At 46.9% G+C, this 24,320-nt stretch overlaps 2 long non-coding RNA genes across 2 annotated transcripts in view; one reads left to right on the forward strand and one right to left on the reverse strand.

The window, feature by feature from the left end:
- The window catches only part of LOC142827997 (uncharacterized), a 222,580-nt gene that overhangs the window by 53,977 nt on the left and 144,283 nt on the right, over positions 1–24,320 (reverse strand). The gene's annotated exons all lie outside the window — the stretch shown is intronic.
- LOC142827659 (uncharacterized) lies at positions 17,113–22,724 on the forward strand. The gene is made up of 2 exons (XR_012902368.1): positions 17,113–17,252; positions 22,542–22,724. It is a non-coding gene; the product is annotated as an uncharacterized LOC142827659 (long non-coding RNA).

Here is a 24,320-nt window from a genome sequence, read left to right on the forward strand (position 1 = left end):
TAGACGTGCTTTTCCACAAAAAAGCCCCGATCGCCATATTCGCGATTGGGGCTTTTTTGCGCAAAACAAATCTCAGCTGTCTACACTGGCCCTTTTGCGCAAAAGTTTTGCCCGAACGGGAGCAGCATAGTATTTCCGCAAAAAGCACTGACTTTTTACAGTAGGAAGTCAGTGCTTTTGCGGAAATTCAAGTGGCCAGTGTAGACAGCTGGCAAGTTTTTCCGGAAAAGCGGCTGATTTTCTGGAAAAACTGGCCTGTCTAGACACAGCCTCAGTGTAAGAGCCCAGAAAGTGAGAAGAGGAAAAGCCAATGCCAGGACAGCAGAAGCAGCCCCAAGTGGTAGAGGCTCAGAATTAGGGTTGCAAGGTGTCTGGTATTCTACCAGACAGTCCAGTTTTTGGGCCCTCTGTCTGGTAAAAAAATCCAAAAAATGCCAAGCATGTGCATGTGCTCCACTGCCCCCAACCCCCTCCCAGCCATCCCTGCTTCCTGATGGCCGGTTCTTCTCCTCCCGATCTCCCCTGGCCAGCCGCACTGCCCCCGACCCCCTGCCCTCCAGCCCCGCCCCCCAACCCTCAATCTCCTCGGGCCAGCCGCGCTGCCCCAACCTCCCACCTGCCAGCCCTGCCCCCCAGCCAGCCACAGTGCCTCCAACCCCTCCCCATCTCCCTGGGCCAGCCACACTGCCCCTGACCCCCTGCCTGCCAGCCCCACTCCCCGGCCCCTCCCCATCTCCCGCAGCCAGCCGCGCTGCCCCCGGTGCCCCTCCCGGCCAGCACCGTCTCCCTCCCAGCCAGTCCCCCTCCCATCAAGTGTGTCTAGTATTTTTTCTAAACCTACCTGGTAACCCTACTCAGCACTGATTCAAAAAGCAAAGGCAAATGGGCTTTTTGCAACCAAAATTCCAAGAACCAAGGGTTTCAGCTACAACTTTTGCCCTTCTCTGAGTCTGAGTCTCAAGTTTCATCAAATCCAGGTGCAGGCAGCATGTTGACCACTTTCATAGTTCTCAGTGCCCTTCCCTCCTGGAGCAATTAGCCACATTCTCCTCTGTTTTATGCTTCCTGCCAGTCCTTGCGTGTAGACTCTGCACAGAGAGAGCTTAAACTCGGGTGTCCAGTCCCACTGCAGACAGCGGAATGGGACAGCTGACTCAGCAAATCCAGTGAATTAAACTTGGACTCCAGGGGGATGAGAGACAGAGCTACAAATGCTTCTCCCTTGGCAGAAACAGCAGGCTCTTGGAGGAGGAGGAAGGGAAGGGACCACACTGGCTCCCCTGCCCTCATGAGAAAGTGCCCCAGGGCCTTGTAGGAAAGGGAGATGGGAGAAGCCACAGTATTCCCTCACTCTCCCTCAGCAGCAAGGGGGAGGTAGATAGAGTGGCGCATTCTGACATTTGGGGCCACCGTTCTGTGTAAGGAGCCAATTTCTACTGCTCCCCAGTGCTGCATTCTGCAGTGAATGGCTATTGTCAGATTTGTTAGGCAGTACAGACTGTGCTCTCTGCTTGAACTTGGGGCATCTCAGGTGCTGCTCTGTTCGGAGAGCCAGCTCGCACGTATCTGTAACCCTCCCTAAGCGTGGTCTTGAATTTCTCTTACTGAGGCCTAGAAAGGGCCAGAGGGCAGGTGCATTATAACAGGGGTATTCATGGGTGGGCCATGGCTCACCCAATTTGCATTCAGGCCCACCCCGTAGCCCTCCAGGACTCTCCTCATGCCCCAGCACTCATCCCACTCTGCCAGCCCACCCAGCACTCTAGACAGGGAGCACGGCCTGGGCTTGCCCCGCTCCACCTGGCACTCCAGATGGGCAGATTTTACCTGAAGCATGAGGATGACTAAGCTAATAGCCCTAATCCTGCCAGAGGGAACACTTCAGCAAAGCAGAAAGGCACATTGTCTTGTATCCATATCAAAGGTGTTGCTGTTCCCTGTATTTTGTTCATAACTGGCTACAGACAGATGTCTCAGTTCATCTCTGATGGGAAAATGTACCTACCAGCTGCCCCACATGGAGGGGGACTGACCTTGCAGGAGGGCATGCCTTACAGATATCTTGCCCCATACCCGAGGTAGGGGTATCATCAGCTTAAAGTGTGCCAGAAGTTCCAGAGCATATCAGATTGATTCATTCTCTGCGTATCCCTCTCTTTTCCTAACCCCACCACAGCATAGGAGTACAGAGTTGGCCAGGTGCAGAGTGTGTGTGTGTGCGCGTGTGTGTGTAAGAAAGAAGTTTGTATGCTTTCTGAAATATCTGCATCCAGCCATTGTCAGACACAAGATGCCAGCGTGTGAGTAAATGGACTGTTGATCTCTTCCAATCCAGCAATTCCTATCTTCCAAATGGGACCAGAGGTCAGAAAACCTCCAATAACTCCGTCATGAAAGACTGAAATCTGTGACCTCCCCACTTCATCGGGCGATATGCACATTTCAGATTGTCTGACCTTCTCCTGCCTGGTTGTTTTGGCTGCGGAGCTTTGGTTTATATTTGGTCTGGGCTGGCTTTTGTTTCACACATCAGGTGGGAGGGTTTAACCTTTTGTTTCTGGGGATCTCGGGATTTCGTCTCTCTCTTTCTCTCGCTCTATTGTTTCTTCATGATTTCATTGGCTGGGTCAGGCTGATCCGTGTGGGATCCTGGCAGTGCCCCAGGAGGTAGCATAAGCAGTTTTTGTAACACTGATTGCCTTGTACTCTCACTCTCTCTCCAGGCTGTTTGGGAATCAAAGCTCTAGAGCAGGAAGGCATGGCTTGAGGAAACCATTTATAAAAGAGCAGATCCTGCCCTGCCAAGAACTGCAGCCTTTTTTTTTATTATTACAGTATGTGGAATGACTTCAAAGCATGCGCCTTTGCCATTTCACAGGAAAGCCCCATTGAGAAAATACATTTCCTGCATATATCCAAATACAATACAGCTCTAGCTCACATGAGAAGGCTACATACTGTCTTTACATACTTGGGACCTACATGGGTGTTAAACTCTCTAAAATATTGCAGATTACATGACCTGTACTGTACAACATGAACCCATTTCCAGTCAAACAAACACATTAAAATGCTAAACCTTAGCAGAACTTGGCACGGCTGGATTCACTCATGCTGATACAGGGAGGTGCAAATGGAACTGACAGAGTGGTTCTAGCCCTGATTTTCCCAAGTATCTGCAGCCTTTCGGCTTTTCCAGGATATGGCCATTATCTGGGTTTATACTCCCCACCAGCACTGCCCCCTGTGGCTGTTTCTACACTAGAGGATTGAGCAGCTCGCATAACTGAGTCAGTGGGATAGCACTGACCCAAGTATCAGTGACGTGATGTGTCCACACTGGCTGCTGTTTCTTTGCATGAAATCCAGGCTTGCATTGCTGCTCCTTACTGTTGCAGGTCTCTCTTTTCTTGTCACATGGTTCCCAGCATAGCTCCCTGAACCAGGTCCATCCTAAGCACTTCAGCCAGCAAAGGGGAATGGTTGGAGAAGAGGTTAATTTCCCATGATCCTTTGAGCAACTGTGACAATGTGGGGTTCACCCAGATCTGTAAGGAGTTGTATTGCTACCTGTCCTGTACTCGGGGTACCTTAAAATCTCCACTGCTGCAGCTCACAGCTCTGACACCAACAGCCAGCCGATAAGCATGCGGCTCACATTTCTACTGCCCAGTCACTTCTTTGCAGAGTGACCCCACCACCCTCCTTCTCCCAAATCTTCCCCAAAGTTTTCTGTCAATGTGACAATCTGCTGGTGGTTCCAGAGATAAGAGTAACTGTGTTTTCCCTCTGAACCTCAGCAAGTGAAAGTTTTGCTGCTGCTAAGTTGTGTGACAGCTCCCTGACACACCAGTTTGCCTGACAAGTCAGCAACTCTATAGGACTCTGCTAGGACAAACATTGCCTTGAAGGAAACAAACAGTGAGCCCCAACTTCAGAGCTCCCCAAAAATGTTTCCCTAAAGCATCCAGCCCATTCCTGGAACACTCAGGCTATGTCAAGACTACGGGTTTTTTCTGGGATACCGGAAGTATCCCAGGGAAAGTCCACTGCACCCAAGGAATGTGTCTGCTCTTCTGCTTTTTTTTTTTTTTTTTTTGCAGAAGAGCAAATGTGCTCTTTCAGAAGCCCTATCTTCCTCCTCCCACAAGTGTAGTTGGGCCAAATTTTGGGAAAGCATCTTCCGACAAAACTATCGGAAAAAGGTACGCAAATTGCGGAGTGCAATTTGCGTACCTTTTTCTGATAAAGCCCAGTAGTTAAGACATAGCATCAAAGATGTTAAGTTCATTGCTCCTTTCAAGAGTCAATACACTGCAGCAAATTTAATTGGATTTTGACAAACATTCTTATTTCAATCAAAGCACTGAACAGGTTTAGAAGAAAAGTAAAACCTGTTTATTAAACAAAATGTAGTGGGTTTAAATGATACCAAATATAAGGAGTGGCAATAGAAGTGGTTAGAAACAAACAAAAAATACATACTTTTCTAAGATTAAATCTTCCCATCAGCAAATTATAATGTTTGCCTAATCAGGTTTCTCACCTAAACTCAGTTCCCAGAGACTTCAAACTCCTTGGCTGAAGGACCCAACATTCTGTAATTTCAAAAGCTCTGGCCCCTTGAATCTCCCAAGTGATGGACAACACACTTGATACACATGTATAATACCATTATATACCAGCAGTTGTGATTTGTGTCAATTGAAAGGGTTCCGGGCACTGCCGTTGCTGCCGTAGCAGCGGTGACAGCTGGGAGTCTTGGGCTCTTTAAAACTGCCAGACCCTGGAGTGATCCCACCTCCCCTTCCCTGTCAGCAGGGCTGCTCAAGAGCGAGCAAGGCAGGGAATAAGAGCTGTAATAATGGCTGGCATTTGTGGGTTTGGGTGATAAATGGTTCAGTTCCATAATCAGCTGGATCGCAAGGTCGCCAGAGCCCGTCTTTGGGTTATATCTTTCTATCACACAATCTCTTGCCCAGTTTTCTTTCTCTGTTTGCCTTGTGTCTACATGAAACTCACAGCATTAACACCCTGCCACTATATGTTACTCACCCTTGTAACTGAAACTGTCATTAAAGCATGTGATTAGAGAAGAAACAATGCACATGACCTTAGAGTATTAACAGATTACAGTGCTTCCAGAAAATGTGTGTTCCAGGCCTGGAGCGAGTCTGGTTCCTTAAACAAATTAGCATCAGACATAGAGAGCATAGAGAGACACAGTCATAGGGCTTAAGGTGCTGTCCAGTACACTCTGTCCGCCTCCCCCTCCTTCATACGTACCTCAGTGATTCCATGTAGGTCATGCTGAATTATAGAAACCAGTAGCTATTATTAATGAGTCAGTCGCTAGGTGGCAACCCGGGAATCATATTTAGCCTCTTGTTATTCTGAGTTCGTGGCATTAGCATCTCATTATGAGACCCTCCCGAAAATGTGAACTCCAAAATAGCTCCGAAGCATAAGGTTACCTGATTAACTCAGAAGTAAGTAAACAAAGGGAGCTTCTCTCTTTCACTTCCTCTTTCTTTTCCTAAACGGTGGCACTTATGTAGCTTTGTTAAATGCGCTGGTTGAGATTGTCATTGCTGTCACCTATTTGGATGCCTGGGTCTCACTCAATGTAATGATATTCAGCTCCCTTACCCTGCTTTCTAAAGCTCAGCCTAAACACACAGCAGGAGATGCATAGCTCAGATGTTGTGGGTGGACCATGCAGGGCTGGATTAAGACCTTTAGAGGCCCTAAGCACTGAAAAGATTATGGTGCCCCCCCATATGTAGTTCAACATAAAAACAATACTATACCATACAATCTCATTTTTATTTTTGGTGCCCCTGCTTTGCTGGTGCCCTAAGCATGTGCTTAGTCTGCCTATTGGGTAATCCAGCCCTGGGACCATGCAGTAGCTACGGAGATTGGTCCCTGATGAGGTAGGTAACAGTCCTATCTTGGAGCTGACAGCCGCACAGCGCAGGCAGCTGGGGAGCGATCAGGGCCTAATTCTGTGGGCTAGTCAGGCTGATCCCGGAGCAGTGCTGGAAGAGGTCTAGGCATGAATTTGGACCCATGTGACGTGAGGCGTTCTTATGCTCCCATGCCACTCCTGTGAAGTCTGAAGCTAAGTCTATACTGCAGCTGGGAACGAGCTTCACAGCCCATGCAGACAGACTTGTGCTCAGGCCCCGATTAGCCAACATGCACTTGATACACTCACACAGGGCCCCCCTTTCTGGGAGACCCCTACTCCCAGAGTCCGATGGGTGGAGCAGTGGCAGGCTAACTCTCCGTGGTTCCATGACCAGGCACTGAGCCACAATGCCACTATTCAAATTCGTCCCAGCCTTCCACCCACATATGCACCATAATGAAAGCAAGAGGGACAAAATTTGACGGTGAGGACAATTTCCATAATGTCCGTGGCCCCAAAATTCTTTACTGCAGCTCCGCTCATGCTAGTGGGGCTTAAGCAAGCATACTAAAAATAGCTCAAGGGATGGGCAGAGGTTCAGGCTGTCAATCCACATAACTTTCTAGGTGTGCAAGCTTGCCCAGACAGACTATCTGCCAGATCTGCAGTGTGCACATCGCTATTGTTAGTGCAGTAGCCCAAGACCGGCTGGCAGGCATCTCTGCCTACTCTAGCTGCAGGGTAGACATACACCCTGAGACCCTTGTCCTCTGCCATAGCATTTTCCTATCAGAGCACAAGTTAACAGATCGGGTCTCTTCCTAGAAGCAACTGAGACATGGCTACAAATACCAGGAAGGACTCAAAGGGGAGCGGGTTTCTCTTCCATGAGTAAGGCTGAGATTCTCACACTGGAGTCGCAGAAATCACCGATTCTGTGACATTCCTCAATCCTATCACTTCCTACGCAGTGAGAGTGGTTGACTCCAGGGCCACCTGAGCAGGCACTCAGGCACTCCACAGCTGGTAGCTGGTCCCAGGGGTGACCCCAGGCATCTGGTCCCAGGGACCACTCAAGCAGCAGCTGGTACAGCTGGCTCCGGGGAGCACCTGAGCAGCAGTTTTGGGGACATCCTGGTGACCACCCCTGAAGCAGTGGCTCTGGGGCAGCTGGAGACTATCCAGAGAACAGTCCCCAGGGAACAACATGTGGGGAAATCAACCCCCAAGCACTACCGCAGAGTACCCCTCCCTCCAAGCAGGGGTGCCCTGAAGCAGCAGGGCCCAAGAGGTAGAGATTTAGTCAGGGGTATTTTTGGTAAAAGTCATGGCCAGGTCACAGGCTGTGAACTTTTATTTATTGCCTGTGACGATCCATGACCCATCTGTGACTTTTATCAGAAATACACGTGACTAAATCTCAGCCTTCTTATCCATGAGAAATTGGGGCAGGGCAACTGGAAAGGGAGCAAATATTACCTTCCTGTCACTAGGAGGGCAGCACAAACAGTGAGAATTACTTTCTAGCAACTGCAAACTGAAGGATGGCCTACTGGTTAGGGAACTAGTCTAGGACTCAGAAGACCCACGTTCAAGTCTGTTTTCCACCAGCTGTCTTGTGTGACCTTGAGCAAATCTCTTAGTCTCCCTGTGTAAACAAGTTGGGAAAATAGCACTTCCCTACAGCACTGAGGTGTTCAGTTACTAGGGTGATGGGGACCTCCACAGTACCTTAGATAGAAGGATAATCAGTTGCTAAGGCACTAGATTGGGACTCAGGAGATAGGAGTTCAACAGCCAACAAATAGGAATGTAAAAGTGTAATCTCATACATCATAGTGGTTACATGTGCTGTAGGCTCTGCAGTTATAAAGCTTAAATAAGCTGTATACCACTGAGCCCAGAGCAAAACCTCCCCTTGAGCAGGGCCAGCTGGGGCTACTGAGCCTGCTCCCAGGAAGGAGGCTTTGCTGAGGCAGCAAAGCCACCTCCCCAGGAGCGGGGTGGACAAAGACTGAAGCTTTGCTGCGGGCTCTGCAGCAGGCTCTCTGGGAGCGGGACCCTGCCAGATCCACTCCTGAGGAGCCAACATGTAACCGTGGGGGAGGATGCTACTGCTCCAGCCCCTGCCAGTTAACTGGAACCAATAAGCTTCAAGGGTGAGGTTTACCGGTTAACTTTTTACATCCCGAGCCACAGATTCACTGTGAGACCTTGGGCAAGTCATTTGCTCTCTCTCTGCCTCAGTTCCTTGCCTTTAAAGCGTTGTGTTTGCCCGGTGCCTAGCACAACGCAGCTCATGTAATACAAGGAGTAAATAATGGGTGTCCCTGCAAAATGGAACCTCCATCAAAACCAAGAGGCATCTGTGGATTTGCATACAGCTCCTCCTTTCGCTTCTTCAGGAAATTAAGTTTAAAAATAAAAGTTAATTTTAAAAAATCACCCCTGGACACTGAGAGTAAAAACCACACCAGGCTCCTATGACCTTGCCCTTTGTATCAAGCATTTGTTGGATATATAAGATAAGGTTGTGGTGCTTTATCACCATCTGGCACACTAACAAAATGAGACAAAAAAAACCTAGCAGCAGTTCCCCCAGCCACTCCATTCTTACATATCTGGGTTACAAGAGGAAATATTGTGACTCGGGCAAAAAAAACCAACCAAACAACAACTCTGTCCTCATGTGCTGTGTGGGAAAGAGCTATTCAAAGATGAAGGAATGACAGTTCATGAGACTCTGTTTGTTTGTTTGTCCCTCCCCCATGGATAATGCATGGGGCAAGGTACTGGTGAAAGGTGAGAGGCTGAGAGCACATGGGACTGGAGCTGTCTGTTTATTCAGAGGGCAGGGACAGTGCATGGGCTCTGGTGAAAGATGAGGTGGAAAATCAAATCAGAGTTTATAACTCCAGACCTTTTCTCTTCTTATACTGCAGTGAAGAGAGTAAAGGGAAATAATGCATCCAGCTCTTTCTATCTGTATGTACAGCACCTATCTGTGACCCTGACTGGAGCCAATAGAATGACAGTCACACTAGCAATTCTTTCCCTACTTCTTATGGGGAGGACCTACAGAACTGAATAGCAATCAGGCCTATGGCATTCTGCAGAAATTATTCCATACACCTGGGCTGTGTCTACACTGGCAAGTTTTTCCGGAAAATCAGATGATTTTCCGGAAAAACTTGCCAGCTGTCTACACTGGCTGTTTGAATTTCCGGAAAAGCACTGATGATCTAATGTAAAATCATCAGTGCTTTTCTGGAAAAACTATGCTGCTCCCGTTCGGGCAAAAGTCTTTTTCTGAAAGACTTTTGCCTGAAAGGGCCAGTGTAGACAGCATAGTTCTGTTTTCCACAAAAAAGCCCTGATCACGAAAATGGCGATCGGGGCTTTTTTGTGGAAAAGCGTGTCTAGATTGGCCACGGACGCTTTTCTGGAAAAAGTGCTTTTCCGGAAAAGCATCCTGCCAATCTAGACGTGCTTTTCCAAAAATGCTTTTAACTGAAAACTTTTCCGGAAAATCATTTAAAAGCATTTCCGGAAAATCATGCCAGAATAGACGTAGCCCTGAAGAACAGATTGAGATCCTGTCTATAGATTTCTTTAAACACCCTAAATAATTCTACTGCTAGGATATGGAACTATATTCAATTACAGAGGCTCATTGGGTTTTTTGTAGCATCTAGCACTCCTGTCAGGGATCAGGTGCCCAATTACGCTAGGTGCTGTACACACATACTGAATGCATGTCTGTTCCAGAATGCTTGCTGTTTAAGTATTGGACTACAGGCAACAGATGGCTACCATAAACAGATGAGTAAACCACAAGGTCACAAGATTATTAGGATTTGCTCAGTAAGCAGCAGGTATGGCACGTGTTCTAGAGGGTTAAAAGAAAAACATCCTACAGAAAGGGTGATCCTTTTTTCTGAAATTGTATAAGACCTGTCTATAAAGGCGTGAGACTGTGTGGATCTCCAAAGCACAGACTGACAGACTGGTTCACAAGCCTGCATTTGTGTCTGTAGGTTTGCAGGAGAGCACAGTTTGCAATTGAGATAGTACAAAACACAATATTACATTCCTTCTCCCCAAGTGCCTCATGGAGAGTCAGTCTTAGGCAAAGGTCTGTGATGAGCCTGTAAAGTAAGATGGGCTATGACTCAGGGGTTGGACTGCAGGAGGTGAGTAGGAGGATGTTGAACTAAAAAATGCAAGTCTCCCTTTCTGCAGCTGCAATTTATTAGATGTGTTTGATAGAGCTCTCCATGGCATTCATCCACACAGCCTCCTAGTACTTCATATACAGTAATGGATACTTCATGACACCTCTGTGAGATAGGGACATGTCATTACAGCCCTGCTTCACAGCCAGGGAAACTGAGCTACAGAAAAAGAGAGGCTGCAGCTTAGCCAAAATAAAGCTGAGAATTAAATCCAGATCTCTTGAAATCTAGCCCAGCTCCTTAACTATAAAGGCTAACTTCCCTCCCATTTTGCCTGCAATTAGAGGCACAAGTACCAGAATGTGTAAACCAGCTCAAAAGAGAGAACAAAATAAGTGGATCCAAACTGGGCCTGTAACAAAACCTGTGGAAAATTTGACCCATACTTAGAATGAGGTTAATCAAACAAGTATGAGGTGAGAGTTGTCAGTGGAGAAAGCCCAAGAGAATGTTTAGAAGCCATGATGAAAGTGATGTTGAATTGGTTCTGAGAAGAACAGAAAGCCAGTGAACCTGACTGGGGGTAAGGGATGGACACGAAGCCAATAAAAGGGAAAGAGGATGAGACTATAGGTAGAAAACCAGTGAATGAGATGAATGGTTTTGGGAATGGACTTGGAGTTGCAACTTTTGTTTTAGAGAACTTAAAAGTCACTTTATAACATTACCACACCACAACTTGGTGATTGGGACCACAATAAGAGACCCTCTGTCTACCTAACTTCTCTACTACCAAGTCTGCAAGACATTGGATTTGCTCTTTCAAGCAGCAGGAAAAAAATCAGGCTCCTGATGTTTTCAGGGCAAGCTTGATACTGAAGAGAGAACTGGTCTGCCTTAATATTTGGCATCTGGAGGGTAGGGATTCCAGGAAGACCATAGAAAAGAGAGTTCTGTACTCATGGAGGTACAAGGTTGTGCTGCCCCAGAGAGAATTATTCTTGGTCCTCAGCTAAAAATAGTCCTGAAACCTGCTTCAAATTGTACGTTACTTATAGTATGTTCTGCTCCTTTCAGTGGGGGCTAGATCTACTTGGACCCTTGCATGCCATTATCTGATAACATTTTCCTAGTTTTGGACATGTCTTCAGCTGCAAACATTGGCCTATAGCATCTATTTCCCATAATTTCTCCCCAGGCATTACTTCTTCCACTCACAATGGAAGCTCAGACTCTCACCCAGCTGTTGATCATGCCTGCACCAATCTGGTGGAGTGTCAGCCAGGAGAAACTTTTAGGCTTTCACCACAATATACAAAAATGAGGGTTGTGTTTATGAAGGTCAGAAAGAGCTGTCTCAAAGCCCAAGATATTCTTCAGGGGGATATAAGCCATCTGCTGTGTCCTAAGGAAGCAATCTCCATCCCAGATCCCAGTTTACGCCAAATTCAATAACAATCTCTAAAAAGCACTATATAACACTGGCCAATAGTATAACATTCATATCCTTGAAGCACAGTACATATTCCAATTAATTAATCCTCATAATAAAAGTCGGTTGGGAAATTGTTTTTTCCCGTGTGAAAATTTTTGAGAAAGATGACCTTTTGGGGGGGGGGGTGTTGATTTTTTTTAGTTTTCCATTTTTGTCAAACGCCTCCCAACCAAATGCCTGAAACCAAAATATTTTGATTTCTAGTTGCAAAAAAAAATAAATATTGTTTCGGTTTTTAAATAGAAACTCAAAATATTTGGACAAAAATTGAATCTTTTCACAAAAAACTTATGCTTGGTCAAAAAAGCTATTTTCTGTCCTCTCCCCCTCCTCATCACCAGCACCCACACACCTTAAATTAACATTTTAACCACTTCTATTCCCAACTTTTCTCTCTATCATCCCCATTTGAAAGATGGGGAAACTGAGGCATGGAGCCATTAAAAGCTACATATTCAGCAATGCCAGGCCTAGCTTTCCTACAGATCTCCCTAGAAAGGAAATAAGGTCTACCAGCTATAGCTAGGACCCTGCAAGCTGGAAAGTCCCACATTTTAGTCCTGCTATTGTCAGTGATTCACTCTGTTATGAGGGGAGGCAAATCTGTCAGCTAGTGACTCTAAAGTTAGCCACCCATTTTTATGTAGGTGTTTAAACAGGCCTAACTTAAGACATCCGCATTTGAACATTGTGGCTTTTAGGGTCCTAGATATTAAAGCCAGACTGTATCATTCTGACCAGGTAGTATGACCTTCATAACGCAGGCTATAAGATGTCACGTTTAATGTTCACAGTTGCTCCATTCACAAGATAGAAACATTATTTATCTACTTTACAGGGCTGTCGCTTATTCCTATTTGTAAAATACTTTGCCCTTCTGTGGCCCCTTTTTCAGTGAATCTCAAAATGGTGATGAGATTTATAATAATCGTTAATGAAAAGAAAGGATCACGGTCCACCCAAACTCTGTAAGAAGGGTAGTTCTGACAGGCTAATTCAGAACTTTCCCTCTTGGCTGAGATGGAAAGTAACTAAGTAGAAATAGTTGGTTACACTACTCAAGTACATTTTTTTGGTATTTGTACTTTACTCAAGTAATTTATTTACTCTACTCCCATTTCTGGAAGCGCTTAGTTACTCACCACTTTCAGCACCCCACAGACAGCGGTGCAAGCCAGCATTCTGATTGGCTAAAGCACAGCCGCATGCCCAAAGCATCCAATTGTCATGCAGTGGAGATTTTTTAAAATAACCAATCAACAAGCACAATGGCCCTGCCAATGAAGAAACCTTTTAACAGCCGCATTGACACTTTTACATTAAAAAACAGTGTCTGTGCAGGGGTGGGGAGCCCTGAGCCCCGCGGGCCGGATCCAGCATATTGAGGAGAAGAATTGCAGTGTCGCGCACTGCCGCTCACCTTCCCCCCAGCTTGGGGAACATGGTGCTGGAAACCGCTCCTGGGAGGGTTCCCCCCTGCTCCCATTGGCCAGATTTCAGCCACTGGGAGCAGCTGGAAGCAGCAGGGAGCGTGGTTAGGTACTCAACTCCCCTCATGGCCAGCCCCTGAACCCCCATCCCTCTCCCATGCCCCCTCACTGCCCAGCTTGCCCAGCCCTGGTCTGCTCCAGTACCCCCCCTCCCAAACAGACCTCTGCTCCCAGCCCACTCCAGCACCCTACCTCCCACCCAGACCCCCAGCCTAACCCGCATCCCTATTCAACTCCCTGGCAATCCTCTCTCTCTTGCACACTGAACCCCTCATTTTGGATCAGGGGGGCTCACCAAATCGAAACCTGAGACCTCCTTGCCTCCTCTCCCTTCCCTCCCCTACCGTGGGGCTGGAGCACCAGGGAGTGAGAGATCTCAGTTGGGAGCCACATCAGTGAGGGTTTGCGGGGGTTTTTAGGGGGTTGCCTCTCCCTTGTGTGGCTGCCAACTGATTTTTCAGTAAATCAGTGGCCCACAACCCAAGTAATGATGCCCTATGATAATTCAGGTGGTTAACAATAGATTTCCATAGGACGGCTACTTTTTACTTCTGGATACCTGAGTACAATTAAGATGGGATACTTTTGTACTTTTACTCAAGTAGTTTTCCAGAAGGATACTTTGACTTTTACTTAATTACATTTTTTTCAAAGTAGCAGTACTTTTACTCAAGTCACTTTTTTGGGTACTTTTTCCACCATTGCCTCTCGGGCATCTTCAGCTGCTTCTGTTCCACATTTTAACTCAGTGGTCAACAAATTATATCATGTAGGAAGCAAACACTGTACGAACAATATATTGTGTATGTCTCCCACATGGGATGAAAACCACAGCATGGAAAAAGCAGCCTCAGCTCCCTAAACAGGGTAGACAGAAAGGCATTTTGAGGGAACTCCTCTCCAACTTTGTTATAGCAATGTAATACAGCTTGACATTTTAATTGTGACGCTCTCCCTTATTATCTGGCACATGTTCGTGGTGCCCAAGATGTTGTTTAATGAATCCAGCTGCCTCCTCTGCTCCGTTTGAAGTCCAATGACGCTGCGTGATAGGGGAGTGTGAGAGTCAATGTGATTTGTGTATGAGGAAACATAAATATGTCACGGGAGTTTAGTCTTATAGGTTTGCAGAGTTTATATTCACAAACTCTGTTGTGCCCTTGTTTACACACGGGGATCCAAAGACCTGACACGCCCTTTTTCTGGATGGAGACCTTCATCTTTGCAGAGCTGCTGCTAATGAGGACATTGCAAAGCACAGCTTCACACACGCAGCCTCATGCATGCAGATAAATGTGCTTTCAGATGTTACATAGGAGCTTTTATCTGATCTACCCCTCACTGCTAGCAGGCAGAAGCACACTCCAGGGTGCCATGACACACATACAAACCCACAGGCACATGCAGTCTTATGCCCAAACATATACACCCCTGCAAGAAAAAGGGGAGGTAAACTATACACGCTTACACACACACATATATGAATCCAGACGCAGGAACACAGAAACCAGTATGGCACAGGCTCACCAACATGCACACAATCCTTTCTCAGCTTCCTGTTTCTGTCAATCACAGTGGAAAACTGACATAACATGGCTGCATCTCAATGTTTATCAGGGATGGTCCTCTAGACAGTACTGGGTCCTGCCATGAGGGCAGGGGACTGGACTCGATGACCTGTTGAGGTCCCTTCTAGTCCTAGTATTCTATGATTCTATGGTATGCATCCAGGTCAAATAAAATTTCTCTCATGGTGTGTTAGAAACACCTGTCCGTTCATGAAAAACAGGAGGCAGTGTGATCTAATCTGTGAGAACAAGGGCCTGGGAGTGTGGCCTCTATGGCTACGATCTTCTGCAAAAATTTCTTGCGCAAGAGCGCATCCACACTGCAAAAGCGCATCGAAAAAGTGATGTGCTTTTGCTCAAGAGAGCGTCCAGACTGCATGGACGCTCTCTCAAAAGTAAGCTCTGATAGCTATGCACAGAATGACCATCAGGGCACCTGTGCTTTATCCTCTTTCCTCTTTTTGCTCAAAAAACCCCTCTTCCCTGTCCACACACACTGTTTTGCCAAAGAGCTCTTTCGCAAAAAGTCATTCTTCCTCGTAGAACGAGGAATACCTACACCGGAAAAAACCCCTCTGTTCTTTCAATTTTTTTGTGCAAAAACATACTTGAGGTGTGGATGCTCCACTAGCTTTTTTCGGAAAAAAGGCCATTTTTCCAAAAAAGCTCTGTAGTGTAGACATAGTCTATGTCTGTGTGAACAGAAGTAGCTTCAGAAGGATAGCCGAGTTAATTTGTACTGGAAAAACTTAAAAAACAATTAATAGTCCTGCAGCATCTTGAAGACGAACAAAGCATGTAGATGGCATCATGAGCTTTTGTGGGTACAACCTACTTCTTCAGATGACTGCAGTACGACAGGAGTGTGCTTAGAAGGGACTGGATGGAAAGACACGGGTTCTGGTTCCAGCACTGAAACTTACCTTGGGCAAGTCACTTGACCTGTTTGTACCATTTTTCTATCTAAAAATGAGCATAATCATACTTACCCACCCCTGAGAAGACCTGTGAGATCCTGGAGGCAAAGTTAATGCATCAGAACAAAAATTTATCCTAAATCCTCACTGGAACTTTAACAATACTTCTACTGATTTTGCGTGAACCAAAAACCTGGCTTGAGAGGCTCAGAAACTGCAGGGTGGCTGGGCTGGGAAGGGAATTGGCAGGACATGTGCTGAAAGTATGGAGGGGTTTTCAGGCCTGCGTTGCTGGAGTTTTATGGTCAGAGTTCAGGCAGAGGAGAAAAGTAGCACTGGCCCTGCCTCTAGTTAAGCCTGAGAAGCAAACACATTGATAATTCTGAACTGGGCTTGATCCTATCAACCATTACTTACGTGACTCATCACTACACACATGGGCAGTCCCACTAAAGTCAATGAGGAATAAAGACTATGTAGGTAAGGACTGCCCCAGTGACAGTCTCTTAATAGCATACGGTTCACAGTGCCCTGTATCAGATGCAACCTTTTGGATGCAACAAGACAATTGTTGCATATGAATTATCAGCTGATTGCCATGCATGTTTCTGGAGCTTTGCCTTCTCTCACACCATGAGATGTCCTATCGCACAACTACTGAGCCTCCTTGATTATTTTCACCATCTGTGCTTATTAAGGGGAGAGATCAACACACAAATCAGGGCGTGGCGTTCAAGTTCCCCTGACTCCCAAATGGGAGTTGAGCATCTAGCTGTGTCCTGAGCATGGTGATTAAATTAGGGATGTAATAGTGTAGTCAATTAACCGATTATCGATAAGCAAAAGCTTATAGGTTAATGCTATAGACTACATGCATTTCCCTTCTCCCACCCCCGAGACAGGGGCTGCTGCTACCCTGTGCTGCTGCCTCTGTATCAGAGGCAGCAGCACAGGGCAACAGGCAACCAGTCCACAAGGGGAGCTGGTTTTTAAACTGGCTCTCCTTGCAGACTAGCTCCCACCTGGCATCCCGCACAGAGTGGCCGGGGACTCCTTGGGAGTGGGGCTAGAGTGCGCTGGCTGCCAGCCCCGCCGCCGGGTACTATAACATAGTTGACTAATGGATAAGGATTCATGAGGTTACTTGACTATTCAACTAACCAACATTTAACATCCCTAGATTAAATGCCTAGTTGTGCTTACAGCACCAATTTGAACCACCATAAGAAAGGGCACATTTAATCTCTGGGATTGGGTGTGTGTGTGTTAAGTGCGTACACAACGCTGCTCTTTCCATTAATTCTTAACATGAATTAGCTGCCCAATAACACATACCTAGTAGTATAAACAGAAATAGGGACACAAACAGATTAGTGTAACTGAGCTCAGAGTTCCTGGCTCCTGCTGACTGCCTGTGCCCCCTCCCTGAAAATCACGATCTGCTGAGTATGACATCATAATTGTTGCCATGGTAATCAACAGTGATGTCAAAACAAGAAGGTTGTAGCTGTAGATGAGAAATAAAGCAGCAGGCTTTGATGAACTGAATGTCTTGGGTGGCCATGAAGGGTTCTATTACCTCAGTGTGGACCTTTGTACCACGGACGATGAGACATACCGATTGCACAACTCTGCTGACCTACATACAGTGCTCCAAGCTCATAACCAGAACACTGGTCCAGGTGGATGGCTGGTGAGTTTAGTGATAACAGAACACAGAGCCGACCTATTTTTGTCATCAATGCATGAACAAGGCTGTTTCAGTGGCTTCGTCTCTCTTTCACTCAGGCTGGCTGTGTCTAGACTGCATCCCTTTTCCGCAAAAGGGATGCAAATTAGACACATCGCAATTGCAAATGAAGCGGGGATTTAAATCCCCCCCCGCTTCATTTGCATAAACATGGCTGCTGCTTTTTTCCGGCTCGGGGCTTTGCCGGAAAAAAGTGCCAGTCCAGACAGGGATCTTTTGGAAAATAAAGCCTTTTCCAAAAGATACCTTATTCCTTTTTTTAAGAGGAATAAGGGATCTTTCGGAAAAGGCTTTATTTTCCGAAAGATCCCCGTCTAGACTGCGCTTTTTTCCGGCAAAGCTCCAAGCCGGAAAAAAGTGGCAGCCATGTTTATGCAAATGAAGTGGAGGAGATTTAAATCCCTGCTTCATTTGCAATTGCGACGTGTCTAATTTGCATCCCTTTTACGGAAAAGGGATGCAGTCTAGACACAGCCGCTATGTCTAGATCTTCTGAAAAAACTTCTTCTGAAAGAGCATCCACACTGCAAAAGTGCATCAAAAAAGCGATCTGCTTTTTCAAAAGAGAGCGTCCACACTGAATAGATGCTCTCTCACATGTAAGCTGTGATTACTATGGACGGTATGGCCACCAGGGCACCTGTGCTTTTTCCTTTTTTCTTCTTCTTCCAAAAGGACTCCCTCTTTTCTGTCCACACACACCTTTTTGCGAAAGAGCTCTTTCACAAAAAGGCTTCTTCCTCATAGAATGAGGATTACCAATGCCGGAAAAAATCCTTTGTTCTTTTGATTTTCTTGCAGAAGAATGCAATTGCTGTGTGGACATTCCTCAAGTTTTGTTGGAAAAATGGCCATTTTTCCAACAAAACTCTGTAGTGTAGACATACCCTAACTGATTAAAATATGTGAGAGCAAGCAGATTATGAGGCCAGTGGGGCATTCATTATAAAATGACAGCTCTCTGGGAGGACTTGTTGTCCCTTTCATTTTCAAAAAGGTGCATTCTGATAGGCCCAGCAAATATACTCACTTCGTGCTTCAGCCAATTAGAAGCCATATAGTTTACAAATGCATCATTTGTGGCAAATGACATCATGGCATATTTTTGTCCTATGCCCAAGTGCACTGAGTCCTTAGATCAGAGGAACGGAATCCATGCCTGATATAGGTAGGAACAACCCCAAGGATTTCAATGAATTCTCTCTTGTTTATACCAGCAAAAGATGTAGCTCCAAATATCCCTTTGTATCCAGATACAAGTTGGAGGTGTAATGGATCATGTTCCTATTGGCAAAAATTAGCTACATTGATTATCACATGTGCTCCATTTGCCAAATCTTGTTTTAAGTGGCTAGATTACTTTATTGGTTTCAATGTCTGGGTTATTCAGTCAGTGTCAATAGCTAGACTATTTATTGTAATTGATTTCTTTGGTAGCAATATTTATCTGGTTTCTGAGGCCTGATTATGCGGTGTGTTTTGAACTGACCCGTGACAGCGTCTCAGGAATCTTACAGCACAACTATGATTGCCATCTCCTTAGAAATAGGTTGGATCCCACACTTAACAATTGCTTTACCTGCTAATCCCTTCCAATCACTGTTACTTTCTCTGAACCTCTCCCCTTCCCTCTTGTCTGACCAAGAGCACCTGCCTCCCTTTTAAAATGAGCAGCGCTATACTTAGCCCTTCCAGGGCCATGAGGTCACTCCCATGGGCTCCTGCACGGACGGAGAGGCCTACGATTTTCCACTGCTGTTGCAGAGAGGTGCACTTTCTAAATCAGTGACACCAGATCTCAGCAAAGTGAACTAAACCAGGGGGCAGGCGCCCAGGAAATGTTCTTAATATAGTTACAGCAAATAGTTCTCATCTCGTGTTACCGAAGTCCCTCAGTCATATGACCCAGCACAGCGTAGTTACCCCTGTAAAGCAGCAAGCCTATCCGATGAGGTCAGTGCTGCAGTCTTGCTTCCTCGATGGAGCCGGAAAGCCTGGTGACTACCTGCTGTAGGCGTGGGAAGTCTCATGGCAGGGGGAAGGGCAAACTCTGGCCTCAAGATGTTTCTTCTGCTTCCAACTGAGCCAAGCACATTCTCACAGGTGAAGGGGTCGTTTTCCTCTTCCTTTCCCTTGGAGGCCAACAGGAGTTGCATGGACAGCTGCTTGTGTTCTGAACTGGATCATCCATGTCCCTTACATTAATAGAGTCTGAAGAGCCCTCTACAGGTGATAGGAGCAAAGGCTCCACACTGGTTCATTCTCCTCCTGGAGAATGATTAGGGGGCTGGAGCACATGACCTACAAGATTTGGGTAGGGATTTGGGTTTGTTTAGTCTGCAGAAGAGAAGAGTGAGGGGGGGTTGATAGCAGCCTTCAACTTCCTGAAGGGAAGTATCAGAGGGGTAGCCGTGTTAGTCTGAATCTGCAAAAGCGACGAGGAGTCCTGTGGCACCTTATAGACTAACTGAAGTGTAGGAGCATAAGCTTTCGTGGGCAAAGACCCACTTCGCATCTGACATAGCCATTCATAGGCTATGTCTAGACTACACCTCTCTGTCGACAGAGAGATGTAGATTAGGCACGTCGAAATTGCTAGTGAAGCAGGGATTTAAATATCCCATGCTTCATTAGCATAAACATGGCCACCGCTTTTTTTTCTAAATGGAGTATTTTTGAAAAAAAAATGGCAGTCTAGACGGGGATCTGTCGAAAAAGGGTTTATTTTTTGAGGAATACAGGATCTTTTGAAAAAGTGTTTATTTTTCGACAGATCCCCGTATAGATTGCCATTTTCTTTCGAAAAAGCTCCATTTTGAAAAAAGCGGTGGCCATATTTATGCTAATGAAGCGTGGAATATTTAAATCCCTGCTTCGTTAGCAATTTTGACGTGCCTAATCTACATCTCTCTGTCGACAGAGAGGTGTAGTCTAGACACAGCCATACTGCTGGGGCAGGAAGCACTGCTCTCATGCACAGGTGAGTGAGGAAGGGTAGCCTGCCTCTGAGAAGCCCCATCTTGCATTGAGAAGAGCAGACTTGGCTGATGGCCTGACAGGACACTTTGAGGTCTAGACACTGAGGGGTAATTATGGAATATTTGTCAGCCAAGAGAATTCTCCTGGACCGAAGGACTGCTCTTGAGACAAGGCACGGTTGTAGGAGCCCAGAGACATGAGTGCAAGTCCATCTCGCTCTGCCATGGGCTGCTGGTAGGATGTTGAGTAAGTCACAGAACCACTGCCCAAGCCTGTAAGGTGGCACAGGACTCCTCGTGTCTTTGCGGAAACAGACTGACACGGCTACCTCTCTGAAAGTGGCCCGCCTCCGTTTCTATACAATGAAGATCAGCATACCTCCTTCCTCCCACTCCTGTTGTGTCTATGTCGATGGGGGCAGAGATGGTCTCTGGGTGGCTGTGTGTGTGCACGGCCTAGAACACTAGGGCCAGATTTCAGAAGGGGCCTCTGGGCCTGCATGTAATCAGGACAATACAAATAACAATGAGAATGAAGTTTGCTTTTCTGTCAACTTCCTCCTTCCCTCTCCCCCAGGGTTTCCAGCACTCTGTCTTTCCCTTCACTCTCCCTTCTCTCCCCTTTGTTTCTCACTTTTATGAAAGCGCTAACTTGTTAGTGGGGGCAGCCCCCCAGAGCCTGACTGACATAACATGCTCCCAAGGAGATCTGGGCTTAGCTGAGTGAGGTGAAAGTTCAGCTCTCGACATGTGTGAGCTTTGTAGCATAATGGAAAGTACCGCTTTTAATTAAAACGAGGTTTTCTGGGCCTCTCCCGCTGCCTGCTTTGCTGAAAGGTGACGTCACTGGAGATACCAGCAGCCCCCCGGCATACAGTGTAAACCCATCCCTGCAATCCTGGTTGCCATCAGTCCAAGCACTTTGTGTGAAAGAGGAATAGTCTATATTGCCGTTCAAAGTGTTGCTGCCAGTGCAGGAGGGATCGAAGTTTCCCACCCTGAGCACAGAGCTCCTTTGGCATGGCCCAGATCATGAGCCTTGACACATTTCAGCAAGGTAACCCGGAAAAATGACTATTTTAAATTAAACCAAATGCTGGCTCCACTGTCCAAATTGTCAGCAGTGTAACTGGGACTGGAACCAAGTAAGGACAGCTAGGTAGCCAGCAGCAGGGGCCTCTGATTTTATCTTGTTTATTTGGTGTATGGAAACACGCTCTTATGAATGTCCACTTCACTGTGCCTCCCTTGTTCCTTTCAGCAGCTTGCTAGTCTCACGTATTGCATCTTGTCGTAATTACATCGTGTACTCTTCAGGGCAGGGACTGGCTTTTGCTTTGTGTTTCTCCAGTGGCTAACACAATGGGGCCCCAGTCCTGACTGAGGCTTCTAGGTATTCCAGTGACACAGCTAAGTCCTATAAAATAACAGAAGGAGGAGCCAATGGTCAGGACATCAGCCTAAGCCACACCTCAGGGGCTCACATCCCAACACCCAAGCTCACCTCCCAGTTCTACTGCAGACTTCCAGTGCGATGCTAAGCAAGTCTCTTGGCGCCACCGTTTCCCATGTATAAAATCTCTTATATAGTGTTTCTCATCAGTAGCTCTCAAAGCCCTTTCCAAAGGTGAGCAGCAGTCTCCCCAAACTGAACAGATGGAGAAACTGAGGCACAGAGCAGTGACATCACTTGCCCAAGTTAGCCAGTGGACCGACCAGTGGCAGAGCCAGTGATAGGACCAGGTCTCCTGAGTTCTGGTCCAATGCTCTACTCCCTAGGCTCTGCTGCCTCCCCTAATTCTTCCCTTCCTCGCGGAGGTGTTCACGAGGATGTGAAAGGTGCTGAGTACCCACAGTAATGTGGGTGGCATAAGGATCTGCAATAGGTCGGCAAAGAACAGAGGCCTGGGCCCTTCATGATTCCATTGTTGGAAATGGAAGCAGTACTGCCCCCATTTCCTGACCATTATGCACCAACACAAGTTGAAATAAAAGCCAAGAACCAACTAGTCTGATTTGATGTTCATCTTCTCAAACCTCTTATTCAAAGGAAAGGATGGATTCACAGCAAGACAGCTTAGCGGGACACCCCGCAGTTCTTGTTTTGGTCTGTCTCACTTAAACTAGTCTGTGATGATACGACTCAGAGGAGTTGGGTTCAGAATCCTGAAACTGAGGCTTTGGAAAATGCAACAGAAATGGAGCTGGTGCCTTTGTATTCATTATGATTATTATGTAACTCTGATTTTTGCAGGGCCTCGTATCAGGACTGGAGCACCTCCCTCCTAGGAGCTGCGCAGACACAGTCCTTCTCCCCAAAGAGCTTGCAGTGTAAATGCTAGAAGACCTCCTGCTCTCTGGTAACCATTGATTGGAAGCCATTGCCTGATTTACTTTAGATTTGATGCAAATCTCAGGCTCTGATCCTGCAATTGGCTTGCTGGGAGTGGACCTGGGTCTCTGTGCGGAGGCCCCCAGCTTCAATGGGACACCACACAGACTTTAAGGTAAATGCACATGGTTTAGGTAAGGTTGCAGGGTCGTGACCTAGGCATGTACTCGACAGTTTAGCCGTAGGCTGGAAGGTGTTGCTCGAAAAAAAGGCACCTTTTTACTTAACGGCATGAAATTGAAAAATTAGCCGCCTCTCTCTGTTTAACGTTACAGCCCATTTGCCATTGTGTGGCTCAGTTTCACCCTGTTCCCCCACTGCACCGTCCTCTAAAACAATCTGCAAACAAAAGAGTGTCTCCTTCACAACTGGTGAATGCAATCTGCAGCCAAGGAACACATTTTCTGCTAAATCGCAAGTAAATCAGACAAGTGGTTCCTAGTCTGTGCTTGCTAGAGTCCAGGAGGCTTTCTAGCATTTACACTATAGCAAAAGAGAAAACAGCATTGGAAAGGAAGCGAGAGAGAAAGTGTAGCTTATTGGACACAGCTGGCTGAGAGCTAATGCCTGGGGCCACAGTCCGCTTGATAAGACTAATTGTACATGTTTTATACCATGTAATGTCACATGAGTCTTGCGGAGCTGCCCAGTTGATTTGGGTTCATGGCACAGGACCAGGATGCAGAACCTCGGAAGGAGGAGTAGGATTTCCCCCACACTTTGTCCCTGGTTCCCCTTTCTCCTCCTGATCACATGCACCAGCCAGACACCACAGGGTTGGAGTCAGCACTCCAGGCATTAGGAGGAGATGCAGAAGACTGGAGAGAGAATTCCTCCCCTCCTCTGGACATCTGCAGGAGAGAGACCCTCCAGCAAGCTTTAGGGAACTTGTTGTCCACTCCCCTCCAGATCACCCATGAGTATAATGGTCTTCAGGAGCCCGGACACCGCCCTACAGTCCTGTTCTGCTTGTGAGTCTAGTCCAGCTCGTCCAGAGGAGCTGAGGCACTGAGGTAGGATCGTGGAGGCAGGGCTGGTCCACATTTTGGCACCTGAGGTGGGGAGCTCAAATGACACCCCCTCTCTAGAGCAGAGAGAATACATATGCACCAGCAGCAGATACAATTTTTTACACTCTGGGTCCTAGTGGCGCCCTCCTCTCTCCCCCTCCCCCTCTCCCCGCAGTCTGGCACCTGAGGCGGCCACCTCAGTTCGCCTTATGGTAAAGCCAGCCCTGTGTGGAGGGCTGGTTAGGTTCGCTGGAGGATCATAAGATTCCTAAGACTTTGGAGATCTGACAGCTGCCAACATGCTGGCGGAGCCAGCAATGAACCTCCAGAGGGTCAGGTTGAGGATGAAGATCAGGAGGCTGCCAAGTAGCCCCCAAAAGTTCCTGAGTGCAGACCCTTGTGGGCTTCCTAAGGCTCTCAGGGAGAGAGGAGCTAACAAGCCTGCAGATCACACCTGTCCTAAGGAACCCACTGCTGCCCCTCATTAGGTCTGTTGGATCCCCCTGCAGAGACACATGTGGCTGGGAAAAGCATGACCCCATTGTTGTGCCCGTTCCTCTTTCAATCTTTTCCATGCAATAAAGGATCTCAGGAGTTAGACCCGTAGACTTTAGGGCCAGAAGGGACCAGC

Source organism: Pelodiscus sinensis, chromosome 3 (assembly GCF_049634645.1).
Source record: "Pelodiscus sinensis isolate JC-2024 chromosome 3, ASM4963464v1, whole genome shotgun sequence".
NCBI classification, from domain to species: domain Eukaryota; kingdom Metazoa; phylum Chordata; order Testudines; family Trionychidae; genus Pelodiscus; species Pelodiscus sinensis.